Raw genomic sequence first — 18,129 nt, 5'->3', positions numbered from 1 at the left:
CTTTCACTATAAACATATTGTTTTTATTTTGTTCCCTGACATTGCTATCTTCTTCTCGTAGTGTATTTGTTTAGATGCCTGAATTACTTTTTTTAATATTTTACAGTATTCCTTGTATTTAGCTAAATCATCAGCATTGGAGCTATTCTTGGTCGAGAGATACATTTTCCTTTTTATCTTACAGGAAATCTTTATTCCTTGAGTGATCCATGGTTTTATTATAGACTTCTGTTTAATTTGAGTAACTTTTAGAGGAAAACAGTTTTCAAACATGGTAGCGACATTGTTCATGAATGTGTTATATTTTTCATTCATGTCATGAGCACTATAAACATCTTTCCAGTTCATATCTTGCGCAGTTTTCTAAAACACTCAATTTTTGGTTGTTTGAATACTCTCCTGTACTCAGATTTAGCAGTCTTGATAATCTGCTTAGAATTTACATCTAAAACAAGTAGCTGCAGGTCCCATCTTCTTAAATTCCCACCTTTTTGCAGTTTCTTCAGTTTTAATCTACAGTTCATAACCAAAAGATTGTGGTCAGAGTCCACACCTGCCCCTGGAAATGTTTTACAATGTAAAACCTAGTTCCTAAATCTCTGTCTTACCATTATATAAACTATCTGATACCTTCTAGTATCTCCAGGATTCTTCCATGGCCACAACCTTCTTTTATGATTCTTGAACCAAGTGTTATCTATGATTAAGTTATGCTCTGTGCAAAATTCTACCAGGTGGCTTCCTCTTTCATTTCTTGCTCCCAATCCATATTCACCTACTACGTTTCCTTCTCTCCCTTTTCCTACTCTCGAATTCCAGCCACCGATGACTATTAAATTTTCGTCTCCCTTCACTTCCTGAATAATTTCTTTTATCTCATCATACATCCAAGGTGGATGTTGATCACAAAATATCGCCCGACTGTTCGTCGAGCGGAATTTGAAAGTATGCATCCCGCAAGTCAATCATGGAATATAATTTTCCCACACCAAGTTTATCAAAAATGTCTTCAGGACACGGTAAGGGAAACGTAGTTACCACCGTCTGGGGATTGTCGGTAGACTTAGAGCCAGCACAAATACAGAGACGACCATTCGGTGTTTACACACACACTAAAGGCGAAGCCCATTGCGGAGCAGAAACAGGTTCAATGACCTCACTGTCTTGCAAGTGCTGAAGTTCAGCAGCTACGGTGTGGTGCTGTAGATGCGGTACCAGGCGTGCACGCCGGAAATTAGGCATTAACCACAACATGCGCTGCTAAGTCTGTGGCACAACCAAGGCTCTCAGAAAATAGCTCAGCAAAATCATCGCGGTGACGCCCACGCGATTCACGCGAACGTGAAAGTCTGGGAATTAGAGTGTCTCTTATTACACACAGCTTGCTCATATCCTTTCTTATTGAAAAAATAACACTGTGCATTACGGGATGGGCAACTGTCCCGTGGGTGGGCACGAAAGCAGTTTGGACAAGATTTCACGTTTTTAGTGGGTGTATGGTTGGAAAATTGTTTACTTGCGCGTGAGCGGCGCGGCGTGGCTTCCTGTGCCTGGGCAGGGCGGGAGGGCACGTGTTGTGCCTCGCTAACAGCACACTCACCCGAGGTCACGTCGAACGTGGAAGTAGCCATATCTAACGTATTATGTCTGCCTAGAAAGTCTACTACTTCCTGCAAAGATGGGTTTTTAAATCTTAGGAGTTGCTTGCGGATGCGGTGATCCCCCACATTCTGCGCTATAGCGTCCCGAATCATGATATCCGCATAGGAGAGTTCACAGGAAAAATTAAAGTCACAATCAGATGGTCCCTGATGGTCAGCTAACCATGATTTATTTGATTGAGCAGGACCACACCGGAGACGGAAAAATTTCTAGCGTGCAGCTACCACATTTACACTGTGACGGAAGTGATTTAAAGCTTCTATCACTGCAGCGTAAGTTTTAGTTTCTGGGCGGGTAGTGGGAAACAATTTTAGGAGCACAAGTTACAACACAACACCGGCGTTGGCAATGAAAAAGGCAAGCCACTCTGTACGTGATATGTTGTATGCGGCGATGTGGGCATCGAGCTGAGCAATGTACTGTGGCCAGCGTTCAGAGTCTGGATCGAAGGTATGGAATGGCCTGCGACACAGGCGGGGGAGTCGGAGGTGCCGAGGCAGCTGCAGTTTGTAGTGTGACAAGTCCATTCACAGCAGCAAGCAGCTGTGTCATTTGCTGAGCCTGAAACCCTACAATATTGGACAGTGAAGCCTGTTCCTTTTAAAGATTACTCGTGTTTTTTGACAGTGGAAAAGGATGCCCATTTTTTTCCAAAAAACTGTTTGCAGTTCCTGAAGTGCACAAGGAAGCAGTACGTGACCTGATTCAGAATATGCTAAAGTGGGGGATAACTGAAAGAGCAATAAGTGTTTTTAACAACCCGCTGGTTATAGTACCAAAGAAGGATGGCTCGATCAGATTTGTATTAGATGCTAGAGCCTTGAATAAGAATGACCTGAGAAAATATAGAAGAACTGCTACAGAAGTTTAAAGGGGCTAAATTCTACACATCCATGGATGTATCCTGTGGTTACTGGAATCTTCCTTTAGCCAAGGAATCAAGAAAGTACACGGCGTTTCTATTTGAAGGTAGATGCTATCAATACAAGGTGGTGCCGTTTGGCCTAAATGTAAGTGTATGTGCATTTGTAAGACCTATGTCACAGGTCTTAGGGGACCAATTGTTAAGAAGAGTAGCTGTGTATGTAGATGACGTTTTAATATCGACTCCTACTTGGGGAGAACATTGTTTATTACAAGATGAGGTATTGAAAGCAATGAAAATGGGGAGAATGAAGTTAAAGTTAGATAAGACAGAATTTGTCAAGAAGAACATCAAATTCTTCGGGCATGTAGTAAGTGGAGAAGGTGTCATGCCTGATCGAGGGAAAATTAAAGCTATCCGAGACTATGCTGCACCAGCAACACGCAAAGCACTGAAGGAGATGTTTGATCTGTTAGGTTTTTACAGAAACCTTGCTTAAGAGAACTGATAAAGAAAAAGGTAGTATATAAGTGGACGACTGAATGTCAGAAGGCGTTTGAAGATCTAAAGGAAGCCTTAGTTAATAGTCAAGCTTTAAACCACCCAGATTTTTCAAAACCCTTCTGTCTTGGATCTGATGCCTGTGGATATGGATTATGAGTTGAACTGTTTCAGATTGAGAAAGAGGGAGAAGTAAACAAAACCATTGCTTTTGCAAGTAGGTTCCTTCAACAAGCAGAAAAGAACTACAGTATATCCGAATTATAGCCTTTAGCTGTAATTTTTGGCTTACAAGAATTCGAGAAGTACCTTTCAGGACACGAGATTTTAAATTTCACCGACCATAGTGCACTCACCTATCTAGATACCTGTCAACTTAAGCATGGTAGATTAAGGAGATGGTCTATACAAAGTGTTCGAAGAACATTGTGGCGGACGCCTTATGAAGAAGTGTAAAAGACAACGGACAGGGAGTAAATTCCATCTGTAATAGAGAAGGTAATGAAGTGTTGTTGGCAGTTATGCAGCTGCAGGATGAAGGCTCGATCAAACGTATTTGTAAGAATCTGCGAAGGAAGCAAAACCAAGACATCAATATCAAACTACTAAAAAGCAGAACAGGTCATCCTGATTTTCCAAAACTATGTTTATACTATAAGGTGCATAAAGATGTCTTATTTAGGCGAAGGAAAAATACGGAGGAGAACTGGAAAATTTGTTTCCCGGGACAGCATGTAGATGCATTAATTGACTATATACACTGTAAGTACTGACACTACGGAGCTCGTAAGTGCATAGATAAGTTGAGTGAAGTGGTGATATTTAACAACATGTGGAGAAGGGTTCGACAGCGGTTAGAGTCATGTGATCGGTGTCAGAAATTCAGAGCCAACAATAAAATTATTGAAGGTCAGACGTATTCTGTAGAACCACAGAATCTATTGGATTTGGTAGCAGTGGATTTATTCGGCCCGCTACCAGTGTCACGAGGTGGCTGTGAGTATGTTTTTGTAATGGTAGATGGTTTTTCCAAGTACGTTAGATTTTACCCTATCAAGAAAGCTACTTCTAAGGTAATAGTAAGCAAATTGGAAAAGAATTACTTTGTAAATATAGGAGTGCCTAAAGCTTTCTTATCTGACAATGGGCCACAATTTATTTCTAAGAAGTTTGAGGAGTGCCTAAAACAGCGTGGGGTAGAGCATATTAAGATCTCAGCATATTTTCCTCAAGGTAATATGTGTGAGAGGATCATGAAGGAACTAAACCGATTATGTAGGACTTACTGCTACAAGAAATATTCTGCGTGAGCCAACTGCATAGAGTATTTTGAGGGGGTCATTAATCATCTTAAACATCAAGCCACCGGATTTGCACCTGTAGAACTAATGTGTGGAATTAGGCCAAATAACATCTTGTGTGATCTTGTAGAATTTCCCAGTCTTACTGATTTAGCTATGGAAGAAGAGAAGAAACTAGCACGTGCTACTATAAGGAAGAAGGCACTGGAAAGAAAGAGGAGACACGATGCTAGAGCTAATCGTAATAGCTTCCAAATAGGTGATCTAGTTTCAATAAATACCAAGGAGAAATCAAAAAAGCTTACCTCGGAAACCAAATAGTTTACTGACGAGTATGTGGGTCCATTTAGGATAATAGAGAAATCTCAACCTAATGCTTACCGATTGGAATTTGTAAAGTCTCATAAGCTACCAGGCTTAAGAAATATTATTGATCTAAAGAGATTTGTACAAAAAAGAGACGCAGCCAGGAGTAACTAAAAACCTCATAGGGCTTTGCGCTCTTTGCAAGGCTAAGCGTTTGACGAACACTAGGACTCGAGTTAATGACAATGCTACTTAATTTTCATTTCGTGCTATAATTCTTCCTCTTCATCAGTCAGAACTTCTAACTGTCGTTTTCCTTCTTCACTATAGTAATATTAAGTAAGAGAGCTAAGTGCTGTGGAAACATCAGAAGGCTGTTATTGCACGAACAAACGAAAAATATTTACAGAACAGCAAGCCTGGCTGTAAGATAATGGTAATATTGTCCAGGAAGAGATGAATTATTTAAGTAAATTTAGACATGGAGGTACTGGGTACCCTCAGAAGGGTTTATTTTTCGTGTAAGGAAGTATTTAGAAAGCAGCAAGGCTGACTGTAAGACAGTGGCAATGAGTAAACAAATGAGTCAGCGGCAATGTGTTTCCTGCTAATTGTAGTAAACAATAGTAGTTCACTTTTTGCTAAAAAGATTATCAGTAAATGTAAATATGCGAAAAAAAATTTACACAGTGACATGAGAAAGTACATTTATTCAGAAAAAGTCCTTGAAAGAAGGATTAAAAGAATTTTGAGATGTATATTCATGTTAGGTTAAGAAGTAGCAATTAAAGATGGAATCTGAAGCCCGCAGAATTTTTTAAGTGCGTTGACACAATATAGAGGTAGCACGAGACTCTTAGAGAGCTCCAAAGTAGGACTGAGTTGGACAACGAGTGCTAGCAAAGTGAAAGGTGTAAGTGTTCATAAGTAGATGGTCCCCAAAGTGATGTGGTTGTTAGTGTGCGTGTGATGTACAAAGAGTAAAATGTTGTTACACAGATGCTCACCATAGCGATGTGTAAAGAAGAAAAAGCGATGTTATAAAATATGAACTTTGTAGGTGTTGTTTCTTTTTCAGCATTTTGTAAAATTTTGTGAAGGTTGTATTTGTTTTTCTTTACATCTAATGATGATGTAATAAGAATGTTTAGAATTAATTGATTGTAGGTCATCAGCCCTAGGTAATAATGAATGATGTGTATACATAAATAAGAATGTCATATATTAATACTTAGGAAAGCTTAGTGGAACTCGAGCTGGAAAGTATCGGATTAGTTAGGGTAAAAGCTCTATAGAAGAATTTGTAAGAAACAGAAACATTTTAAGAGGTTTTTTAGCTTCTCAGGAGGTATGAGGTGTCGCCGCTAGGACGCTATCGCCAATTTGTCTATTAAAGCTTGTGGCCTCCAGTGTAAGCAGTCAGAATCTTATACGATCTGCAACGGGCGAGCTGTACCCTGCAGACATGCGTCATGACCATATAGCGTGACTGCATCGTGTGAAAGTAGGGGAGAGGAGCTTACAGAGTAGTTACATTCTCTGGAACTATAAAAATTAATAACTGATCTAGAAATAGCCTGAGGAACTTCATATTAGGTACATACCTTCTGCTGTGTAAAGGAACAATCTGTCAAAATCTGAAGTCCATAACTGCCATAATTTGTAAGTTACAAAAAAAGTCAGTAAAAAAAACTGTGACTATTTCAAAAGATATGATAACACCTTCAGTGTTTAGATTCAAATTTAGAAAGTTCTCATTTTAGTAAACCTTTCGTAATTTTGCTGCATTAATAACTTTAAGAATTTGAAGTAGATATTTATGTTTTGTGTTAGGGTGAGTGTGAAAGAGTACTTGTGTGAGTGTATGTTAGACATTCGCCAATATTAAATTTTCAGTTTGTAATTCTTTGTAGGAACGTGCAAGTGTCCCAGCTTTGTATCGTGGGAACGAATCCATCAGTGGTTCCCCTACTAGTGGATGACAGATGTCCAAGCATGATTGAATATGTAAGAGACAGCCAGAACGTTCGCGACTATATAGTTTAATTCCACACGTAAAGTACAGCTTAAAGTTTGTTTCATTTCATTTGTTTAACAAGAGAATCTAGAGTTGCTTATTTGAATGACGTCAGTGAGCTGAGAGCAGTGGTTGGTTCTTGCTAGATTTTGACGCGAGCCGCGCCCTGAATGTCAGTTCTGATTGGCCGTAATTCTGTACAGCCAATAAGAAGTCAGACGGCTTGCATCTAATGCATGAGATTGCGGTGCTGGTAGAGGCAGAGAGAAGAAGGAAGTGGTGGACTAGCTTTTCTTCTGTTACCCATGGATTTCTACTATCCCTCGTCTTTTTACGTACTTGATCCTCTGCTGTCTTCACTATTTCATCCCTCAGAGTTACCCATTCTTCTTCTACTGTACTTCTTTCCCCCATTCCTGTCAATTGTTCCCTTATGCTCTCCCTGAAACTCTGTACAACCTCTGGTTTAGTCAGTTTATCCAGGTCCCATCTCCTTAAATTCCCACCTTTTTGCAGTTTCTTCAGTTTTAACCTACAGTTCATAACCAATAGATTGTGGTCAGAATCCACATCTGCCCCTGGAAATGTCTTACAATTTAAAACCTGGTTCCTAAATCTCTGCCTTACCATTATATAATCTATCTAATACCTTCTAGAATCTCCAGGCTTCTTCCATGTGTACAGCCTTCATTCATGATTCTTGAACCAAGTGCTAGCTATGATTAAGCTATGCTCTGTGCAAAATTCTACCAGGCGGCTTCCTCTTTCATTTCTTACCTCCAATTCATATTCACTTACTATGTTTCCTTCTCTCCCTTTCCCTACTATTGAATTCCAGTGACCCATGACTATTAAATTTTCATCTCCCTTCACTATCTGAATAATTTATTTTTTCTCATCATACATTTCATCAATTTCTTCGTCATCTGCAGAGCTATTTATCATATAAACTTGTACTACTGTAGTAGACGTGTCCTTCGTGTCTATCTTGGCCACAATAATGCGTTAACTATGCTGTTTTTAGTAGCTTACCCACACCCCTATTTTTTATTCATTATGAAACCTACTCCTGCATTACCCCTATTTGATTTTGTATTTATAACTCTGTATTTACCTGACCAAAAGTCTTGTTCCTCCTGCCACCGAACTTCACTAATTCCCACTATATCTAGCTTTAACCTATCCATTTCTCTTTTTCAGTTTTCTAATTTACGTGCACGATTAAGTGATCTGACAGTCCACGCTTCGATCCGTAGAACGCAAGTTTCCTTTCTCCTGGTAACGACGTCCTCTTGAGTAGTCCCCGCCCGGAGATCCGAATGGGGGACTATTTTACCTCCGGAATATTTTACCCAAGAGGACGCCGTCATCGTTTAATCATACAGTAGAGCTTCATGTCCTCGGGAAAAATTACGGCTGTAGTTTCCCCTTGCTTTCAGCCGTTCGCAGTACCAGCACAACAAGGCCGTTTTGGTTAGTGTTACAAGGCCAGTTCAGTCAATCATCTAGACCATTGCCCCTGCAACTATTGAAAAGGCTACTGCCCTTCTTCAGCAACCACACTTTTGTCTGGCCTCTCAACACGGTACGGCTATCTGTATCGCTGAGGCACGCAAGCATCCCCACCAACGGCAAGGTCCATGGTTCATTATGGCAGCTAAACGTCGACGACATCATTTACAGTTTAGACCCTAAATTAATTTAGTACTCAAAAGTAACTCTGTTATTTATCAGTCACATGCTGTTGCTCTCCATCCGAGATCTCTGTTGTGTAGTAAGGGGATCAGGTGCCGTAGTGAGAAAGAGAGTTAAAAGAAATGGCGAGGTAAGATACTTTAACACTAAAAAATAATGACGTCACAGCATAACCTGCAAAATATTAGTCGAATGCCGTCAAATGGGCAGACTGGTAGCTCACCATATCTGTAAATTGGTAAAATTGGCAGGATATTCCGAAATGCAGATTTAGAACACAAAAAATTTAGCAAAATATGTGGATGTATATGTACCTGCCTACAAATGCATCCATTCTTGCATAAAAAGATGCGTTCAATGTAAATAATCAGCTGCCTGTCAGTAAGCATAAGCCTTCGCCCAAACAGCACATGAGCAAGAGCTACTCACAATGCCAGAACGTAGCCTGTACTCAAAAGCATCTGAACGACTGAATTATTTATCAATCGTGTGCTGTTGCTCTCAACCAATAGCCTGTAGGGCTCCACTGCTCTTAGGAAGTTTTCTCTCCATTCTAGGTCTTGCTATCCAGTGAATGTATTAGTGTGTGGGTATTTGTTACATGAAATCCGCTCTAGGTACGAGATCGAAATAATTGCTACGAGGGAACGTGTCTTGCACTGACTTCTGCACGCCTCTGCATTAAATATTCGACTGAGCTCGCATGTTTACATGTCTTATCCTGTTCCTACATACATATATCTCTACCAAGTTCATGACTACTGAAAGTATTGACTATTACCACCATACCACCAAGCAATGTTTGTTTGTAGGTCTTAAGAAAAAAAAGAACCAGTGTATCAAATGCAAACTAGGCAAGCAGTTATTAATTATGATGTCTACTTTTGGCTGCGGTTCTCCCTCATACAAGATAATGTATTATCTATTTGTTTTAATTGCTTAACGAGGAAAACATGCCACCTTTGTCAACTGTGATCATCAGTGAAAACTGATGGAACAGACCAAACGCAGGCGTACGTAATGTGTAGATATAGCTGCCTGACGTTAAGATGACACATTCCCTTTTGAGTAATTGCATGACTACCTTTATTACGGTTAGTGGTGCTGCCTCCACTTTAAAGACAGACAGTCTTTTGCTACTCACCAAAGAGTCGATGCACTGTCTGTAAGCACTGCAAAACATGAGCACCACCTGTCTTTTACGTCATTCCACAGTAAGGCGGTATCTACAGTATAGAAAGTTCCTTGTATCTACTAAATTATAATCGTAGGTGTCTTTTTTATATTCGAGATGTCATTTCCAAGAATACATTATACAACTAAAGAAGCAAACTGTTAATACTAGAAGTTAGTTTAGCATGCGCTCACTATAATTAATTGTGCCTTACTGGAACAAGGTGGTGTCTGGAGCAATCGATAAGTTAAAATGCTTGACTCTCCGGAAACGGGTTCAGTTGTATCATGGAGCTTTATTGATCAGATTTTTTCTTGTGCCCCTTAATCTAGTAAATGATCTCGATTCTGACATTTTCGGCCAGCACTCCAACATATGGCTATTTTCGTTTACTGTGGCTGGCAAAAAGGCCAATTTACCAGAGGTTTTCTTTGATAGCGTTAAGAATAAGGACAAAGTGTAGTAGGAGTCGTTGTTTCAATGACAGTAACTATGGGAATGCAAAGAATAGCTACACACCTCTCGAGACATGGCTGCTGTGTCGAACAGACTTAATGCATTACAGATTAAGAGCATATAAGCTGGTGACATTACTATCACATCGCTCTGTGATGTGTTAGGTTAGTGCGCTAACATTAGAACAAGTAATATTATATATGTAAATGAAGGGTTTAGAAAAAAGGTCGTACAAGTGAGAAAAAGTTTTTAATAAATTGAAAGTGGTATATGTGTTGGCAAGTACGTCAGGAACTCAGAAATTAGTGGTAAAGTTGCTACTTTGATTGATGCTGTGATCTGTTGGCCAATAGTTTGCACTCTTTGGAGAAGCACATGTTTTCTGAGAAAAAAAGGTGATACAAGTACACTCTCCGCTACTGCACATGATGCAAAATGCAAACAACCATAAACAGAGGGCATTTTGTGCTAGATTATCTATGATAATAGAGTGTAAGACACCTATTAGTGGTGTGTGAATGAATCAGTATTCGATGTTACTTATTTTAATTTTGTATTGATTTATTGTATGGAATGGTGGTTCAAATGGCTCTGAGCACTTTGGGACTTAACATCGGAGGTCATCAGTCCCCTAGAACTTAGAACTACTTAAACCTAACTAACCTAAGGACATCACAAACATCCATGCCCGAGGCAGGATTCGAACCTGCGACTATAGCAGTCGCGCAGTTCCAGACTTAATGAAATTATAAAGTAGTGATATTTTTCATGAATAGTGCCGAAAGATACCGTGTTACACTCCAGTTTGAAGCTAATCTATGATTCATAAACTAATGTAACAACTAAATAATTAAAATAAATGGTTCTAGGTTCTATTAATGAAACATTTCAGAATACGTATCTGACGTAGAAACAGTGAACGTGGGAGTGTCACACCGCATTGATGCGGACGAATATGTTTCAAGCGCAGACGAAAAATCTTGTGAATCAGGTTTGTATCGAATAACGTTTTATTTAAATTTCACCAGTTTTATGCCAGTGTTGTGACTCGTTACGGAATGTTATATAGTTATTAGGCTGTGGTCGTAATGAAGATGATAAACGACAAGCGCAACGAAAGCAGAAAAGACATACCAGAACATGGAAATGATATGTAAGAAAACGATTATGAAATAGTTCCCAGGAATATTAGGGACATGGTGATAAGATTAGGGAGGGGAGAACGTTACGGCAGTTTACGCATAATAATAGGTATCTGTGCTGTAACATAACGACGAAAATCGTAGGAATACCTTCCGTGAATTTTGGCTTTCGGTTCTTGGCAGCTGAAAAATGCTTTTATAGTGTCTTGTGTACTTTGAAACCTCCATTACAACGTAAGAAAACTACGATTTCATTCAAAGAGAGAACGAAGCAGATCCATGTCATAGGACAGAGGGTGTGTAAAGACTTCTACTCAAAACGCTCGATATTTCAGACTGACGGTTTACCAGGGCAACGGATGGAGCTATTGAAAGTGGTATGTCTTCCCGGGATAGAACAGGGTGCAAAGGCAGATCATCAACATCAAAACCTGTTCTAGAGTCAGCTAGGAAACATATCAGCGCATTTCCCCTCTACACTAGTCATTATTCAAGATAACAGAAACGCATCAAACAATACCTCTCGGAGCATTGACGGTAGCAAAAATGTGTACCTTATACAAAGAAAGATGTATTAGTCGTAATGAAACGCCACAGTTGTGCACTCAACCCTTGTGCGCAAATTGAGGAGCTACTTGACTGGGAAGTATCGGCTCTCGTAAACGGAAAAAGGCTGGGAAAGCGGTGTGCTGACCACATGCCCCTTCATATCTGCATGCAGTGACGGCGAAAGGCTGAGGATGACATGGCGGTCGGTCAGTACCGTTGGGCCTTCCGATGCCTGTTCGGACGGTGTATAGTTTAGTTTTAGTGAAGGAACGTGCATATCGTCACATTTGTAATACTCAATTTAATCTCAGATTTCTGCATTTAGATACATGTAATAAGGGTTATTATTTTGCCGTGGCCATAAAATCAGCAACGGATATGTACCACAAAGAATTTCAGACACAATAGGAATGGTATCATCGTTCGGCCGAAAGCGCTATGAAATCTAAGAAGAATGATCATTCAGTAGTCAAAGTGAGCGGAATGGGTAAAATACTAGCAACCACCAACTGCATTTGACCTTCAAAAATAATTACTAACCACCGTCCTAGCTACAAACAAAGTATATTAAATGCGGTGACTATGGACTTATAACTTTTTTACTCATAATTTAGGTACAGGCAAAGCAGCTATGCTCTCGTGGGACGAAGCTATTGTGTGCCGGGGTTCGACAGAGGATGCCTTCTCTTTGAGTGTGTTTCTGAAAGATAATTGAGCTGCTAAATATCTCATAGCATACGGTAACTGTTGTGAAGGACAGAATAGAAACAAGAATATGACAAAGGTATGGCTGTATGTCATTAAGAAAGGTATTCTTGATGCTGCTGACCATAGATTCTTTGAGCCAGGTCATACGTACATGGAGTATGATAGAGATTTTGGCATAACAGAGAAAAGTAAGTCTAAATTCGGGTATTTGTTTGTTCCTGACGACTGAGATAATGAATTTTCTAAAGCAAGCAAGAGCTTCAAGGTTACAAAAATGCAACAAAGTGATTTTGTTTCAGTTGACGCAATGGATTACTTTCTTACCAAGCCTTCTACCTGAAAGGATGAATCGGGACTCCTATTGAAGTGGTCCTCATTTCATTGGATGCGCTTTGTGAAAAATAGGCCATTTGTAATGCTAGTGAAATCTACTTTTAATCCTGATTTTTAATACCTAAAGATAAACTTCCAAAGCAAACTGAAAGGAAGGCAACCAACCACCCTACTCAATAGCCTGTACAGGGACTCTTAAAATCAAGGAACCAAAATGGAAAAATCTTCAGGAACTACTAGCTCTCATTCCTTCCATTTATCATGAATTCTATAAGTCACCTGAATATGATGGGAGATCACAGATGTGAGAAGAGTTAGTGGATGCACAGGATGTGGAACTAGGCGTGGGTGACATCGAACCGCAACACGGTTAACAGAGGTCTCCAAGTGGGATTCGTGTAGTAGTGCAATGGACACGGATAGTGATTAAAGTATTGAAAATGGCTCCACAATATAAATTGTTACCCTAAGTATTCATCATTTGATTTTTGGACAAAGTAATGGCTTACTGAATTCATAAAACAATATGTGGGGTTGCACTTACACCACTTTTTTTTTCTCAGTAATCACATGCACTTCTATTAATAATTTTTCTCAAATTATTCTTGCATTATGTCATTTTAGTTCTTGATATTTTGACACAACACCGAAGAAAGCACCATTGACATTGATAATAAATCCACATGCTCCAAAACCGGACCGTGAATTTTTTATTGCCTGTCAAAGTAGATATACATTTTCCCATGAATAATGCTAATATCACTTGTACCACCTTTCTTCTGAGCTCTTCAAATATGCTACATTTCCACCACGCTACTACGCTAATGTCAATATGCATTTCTAAAAATAGCCGCGTTTACCCGACATATTCGAGCCAATCTAAAATTATCTATCACCTACATAACACGTTTTGGATTTTCGTGGTGTGTTATGTGCAAAATACGGGACTTTTTCGTCAGCCTGGGACACGTACCAGTTTGGACTGATAGATGGGAAATATAATAAAACATTATAGAAATCTATTTTGCTGGGGGGATAGTAAACCAGTCCACTGTTTACATGACGTTAATAGTTGACTTTGGTAGTTCAATAAAGTTGCACAGGAGGAGTACAACGTTCGTTTGGAGATGACATCTCACGAATAAAAAAGACACCTAGGTTTACGCTTTCTTCCTCAAGTAGATGTTCAGTGGTGTACAGTGGCAGTGTGCATACAATAACAGACCTCTTTCTGCATACTACTAGCTCCTCATAAAAAAGAAACCCCGTGATTATCACACACTGATTACTAGACAATTTCCGTTACATTACCATTCGCCGTCATTTTATAGAATATTTTATGATGTAGACATATGTTATGATGTAGACAACATTCCATTAGAACTACTGACGGCCTTGGGAGAGCCAGTCCTGACAAAACTCTTCCATCTGATGTACGAGACAGGCAAAATACCCTCAGACTTCAAGAGTACAATAATTCCAATCCCAAAGAAAGTAGGTGTTGACAGATGTGAAACTTACCGAACTATCAGTTTAATAAGTCACAGCTGCAAAATACTAACGCGAATTCTTTACAGACGATTGGAAAAACTAGTAGAAGCCGACCTTGCGGAAGATCAGTTTGGATTCCGTAGAAATGTTGGAACACATGACGGAATACTGACCTTAAGACTAATCTTAGAAGAAAGATTAAGAAAAGGCAAACCTACGTTTCTAGCATTTGTAGACTTACAGAAAGCTTTTGACAATGTTGACTGGTATACTCTCTTTCAAATTCTAAAGGTGGCAGGGGTAAAACACAGGGAGCGAAAGGCTATTTACAATTTGTACAGAAACCAGATGGCAGTTATAAGAGTCGAGGGGCATGAAAGGGAAACAGTGGTTGGGAAGGGAGTGAGACAGGGTTGTAGCCTATCCCCAATGTTATTAAATCTGTATATTGAGCAAGCAGTAAAGGAAACAAAAGAAAAATTTGGAGTAGGTATTAAAATCCAGGGAGAAGAAATAAAAACTTTGAGGTTCGCCGATGACATTATAATTCTGTCAGAGACAGCAAAGGACTTCGAAGAGCAGTTGAATGGAATGGACAGTGTCTTGAAAAAAGGATATAAGACGAACATCAACAAAAGCAAAACAAGATTAATGGAATGTAGTCGAATTAAGGCGGGTGATGCTGAGGGAATTAGATTAGGAAATGAGACACTTAAAGTAGTAAAAGAGTTTTGCTATTTGGGGAGCAAAATAACTGATGATGGTCGAAGTAGAGAGGATATAAAATGTAGACTGGCAATGGCAAGGAAAGCGTTTCTGAAGAAGAGAAATTTGTTAACATCGAGTATAGATTTAAGTGTCAGGAAGTCGTTTCTGAAAATATTTGTATGGAAATCAGCCATGTATGGAAGTGAAACATGGACGATAAATAGTTTGAACAAGAAGAGAGTAGAAGCTTTCGAGATGTGGTGCTACAGAAGAATGCTGAAGATTAGATGGGTAGGTCACATAACTAATGATGAGGTATTGAATAGGATTGAGGAGAAGATAAGTTTGTGGCGCAACTTGACCAGAAGAAGGGATCGGTTGGTAGGACATGTTCTGAGGCATCAAGGGATCACCAATTTAGTATTGGAGGACAGCATGCAGGGTAAAAATCATAGAGGGAGACCAAGAGATGAATACACTATTCAGATTCAGAACGATGTAGACTGCAGTAGGTACTGGGAGATGAAGAAGCTTGCACAGGATAGAGTAGCATGGAGAGCTGCATCAAACCAGTCTCAGGACTGAAGACCACAACAACAACAACAACAATTTATATTTCATCATTTCTAAGTCATCATGTGACCTACTTGTATTTTTTTAACGCATCGTTTATTAATGGTGGGAGGGAGTGGAAAGCTATTCATGTGCTAAGTTGCTGGGGTTGGCTACTGGCTGAGAATCACGACTAAGTGTAACATGTTTATTTTTATTCTTATTATTGCTAAGTGTAACATGTTTATTATTATTGTTATTATTACTAAGTGTAACATGTTTATTATTATTGTTATTGTTACTAGCGGTTATGCGCTCACAACTATGCTTGGCAGGAGCATCACCTTCCCTTCCTAAAATTAGTGCACATTTTGACGTTACGCGTAATTTTTGGCTTTCGCAATAAGTGTTGTGTTGGAGGCCACAGTATCTCACGAAAGGTTGTAGCTGTATCCCTTTCATAAACTGCATAAGCGTCCTGATTTTGTGGGAAGAAGCAGTAGCCGCAATACCATGAAAATGTGTTGCAGCCACGTCCCTTCTACAAACTGCACGTCCATGCTGATTTTGCGAGAAGGAGCGGCGTATATCGAAGCAGTTCCAATTCAGGGCACAGCACGATCTGGATGTGACAGGACGAATTCTGATGTCTGGCTACTTTCCCAACAACAATTTATACTACAAAAAAATTGCTAAGGCGTGACTCAATATGTTGCGAATTATGCTGGAGCTGGCTGACTGAATCCTGACATCTCTGCTATAAGTCACTGCGTATTGCTTCCGAAGCATAGAGAAGGCGTTGTGTATATCGTGTATTGCTTATCTTAACTTCAAGTGCTGGCTATAAAGTCATTATTATTATTATTATTATTATTGGAACATATTGCAACAATTCTCTCTCTTACCTCGTTACGGGTTTTACAAACCCATGACGTAAATTGATCGCACTCTATTAATCGCCAGAAGCTGACAGTTAAAGCTGTGCTGCTCCACAATCGCTTTTTCCCATACTTGGAATTTCAAGAGACGGTTGATTCTATTTACAACCTCTATTGTGGACTGACACGCAGATTTGATCATGTTTGTATAGTAACATGCTTCCTACAACGTAGGTCACCTTCCAGAAGCGCCATGGACTACGATTCTTGACTGACCGAAACATCTAAAATACTGGTTGTAGGTTTTTCGTAGCCTCAAGCTCTCTAAGAGTTTAAAGTACCATTAATCACGTGTATGGCGGATTGAACTGTGGTACAAGGTGTCCATAAATTATCTTTATAGCTTAAACTTTAATAACTTTAAACTGTACTAGACATTAACAAATTATTTCAACATGTGATAAGATAGCTCATAATTTTTTTTCCCAGGTGACGCAATTTTGATACAGAATTGAACTTGAAAACATGACAAAATGTTATATGTTCGTAGGCTTCCAAAGCCGGTGTCATTTTGGATAAAATAATTTAGATATTGGGGAGTGCCATTGTAAACTACTAAAACAACTAAATGGGTGATGTTTCGACCAATTTATTGCGATCCTGTACAGGGCGGTACACTGCTATGTGCTGGTGAACGTTTTCCTTTCTATACTGTCATTTCGGTTATCTGGTGTCTATCGACGTCACATATCTGAGATGTCAATGGACAAGATAAAAAGCTTGTTATGGAGGGGTGACTACACGTCACGCTATTGTCAGTATTATTCTGGTGGGTGAGTGGAAGGCAACTGTAGTAGATGAGTGGTAGGAGGTAGCGTATCGGCTGTCTGTTGCCTGTGTCACTCTAGTAAGTGACTGGTAGGTAAACTCTTGTTGATGATTGGATGGCAATAGCAAATTGACAGCTTGTATGCAGGGGGTAATGTTTTCCTGCAGCGAGGCGTTAAGGTCCCACAGCAGTTCTCTCGCGACCGCTGTTTTTACTGTTAAACCCAGGTTAAACTGATTGTATATAGACGTAACAGGAGAAACCTCAGAGTGTGGCCTGGTTCATATAGACGATGTCCGTACCAAAGTGCAACGAAACTTTCGAACACGTTATGGAAGGCAACCACCGTCCTGGCCAACTATTTGGGCATGTAATAGGATATTTGTGGAAAAAGGTGGTGTTATCTATAAAAAGGGGGCGGGTCACCTACCTGTTTGGGATGCCAGCGTGGACAAGGTATGGTAGGGGCTTGCAAAGTAAGACAAAATCGGTGGGCAAGGCGGACAGAGAATGCGAAATGAGACGATCAATAGCGCACAATATCTTGCATAAGAGGTTACGGCTATACCCCTGCGAGATGCAGCTGCTTTAGGCATTAAAGCCTACTGACAAACCTTGGCGCGAACAGTTTGCAGTAGATATGCTAGGCAAGACTGAAGCAAACAATGACTTTTTGAGAAAGATTTGTTTCTCTGATGAGGTAACGTTTCCTGTATCCGGCAAATTAAATCGTCATAATGTTCGTATATGGGGTTCACAGTATTCTCATATTACACGAGAAATGGAAAGTGACAGTATCAAGGTCAACGTTTGGTGCGGTCTGGTGTACAATTTCATCACACGTCCATTATTTTTCATAGAGTCTGACGTCACTGGCAGTGTTTACCTAGACATGTTACAAGAGTTTGCTCTGCCACAATTGGAACACCTGCAACCTGATGTCACATTCCAGGAAGATGGGG

The sequence above is a fragment of the Schistocerca gregaria genome, chromosome X (genome assembly GCF_023897955.1).
Source record: "Schistocerca gregaria isolate iqSchGreg1 chromosome X, iqSchGreg1.2, whole genome shotgun sequence".
In the NCBI taxonomy this organism is placed as follows: Eukaryota; Metazoa; Arthropoda; class Insecta; order Orthoptera; family Acrididae; genus Schistocerca; species Schistocerca gregaria.
This window is presented reverse-complemented; position numbering follows the sequence as displayed.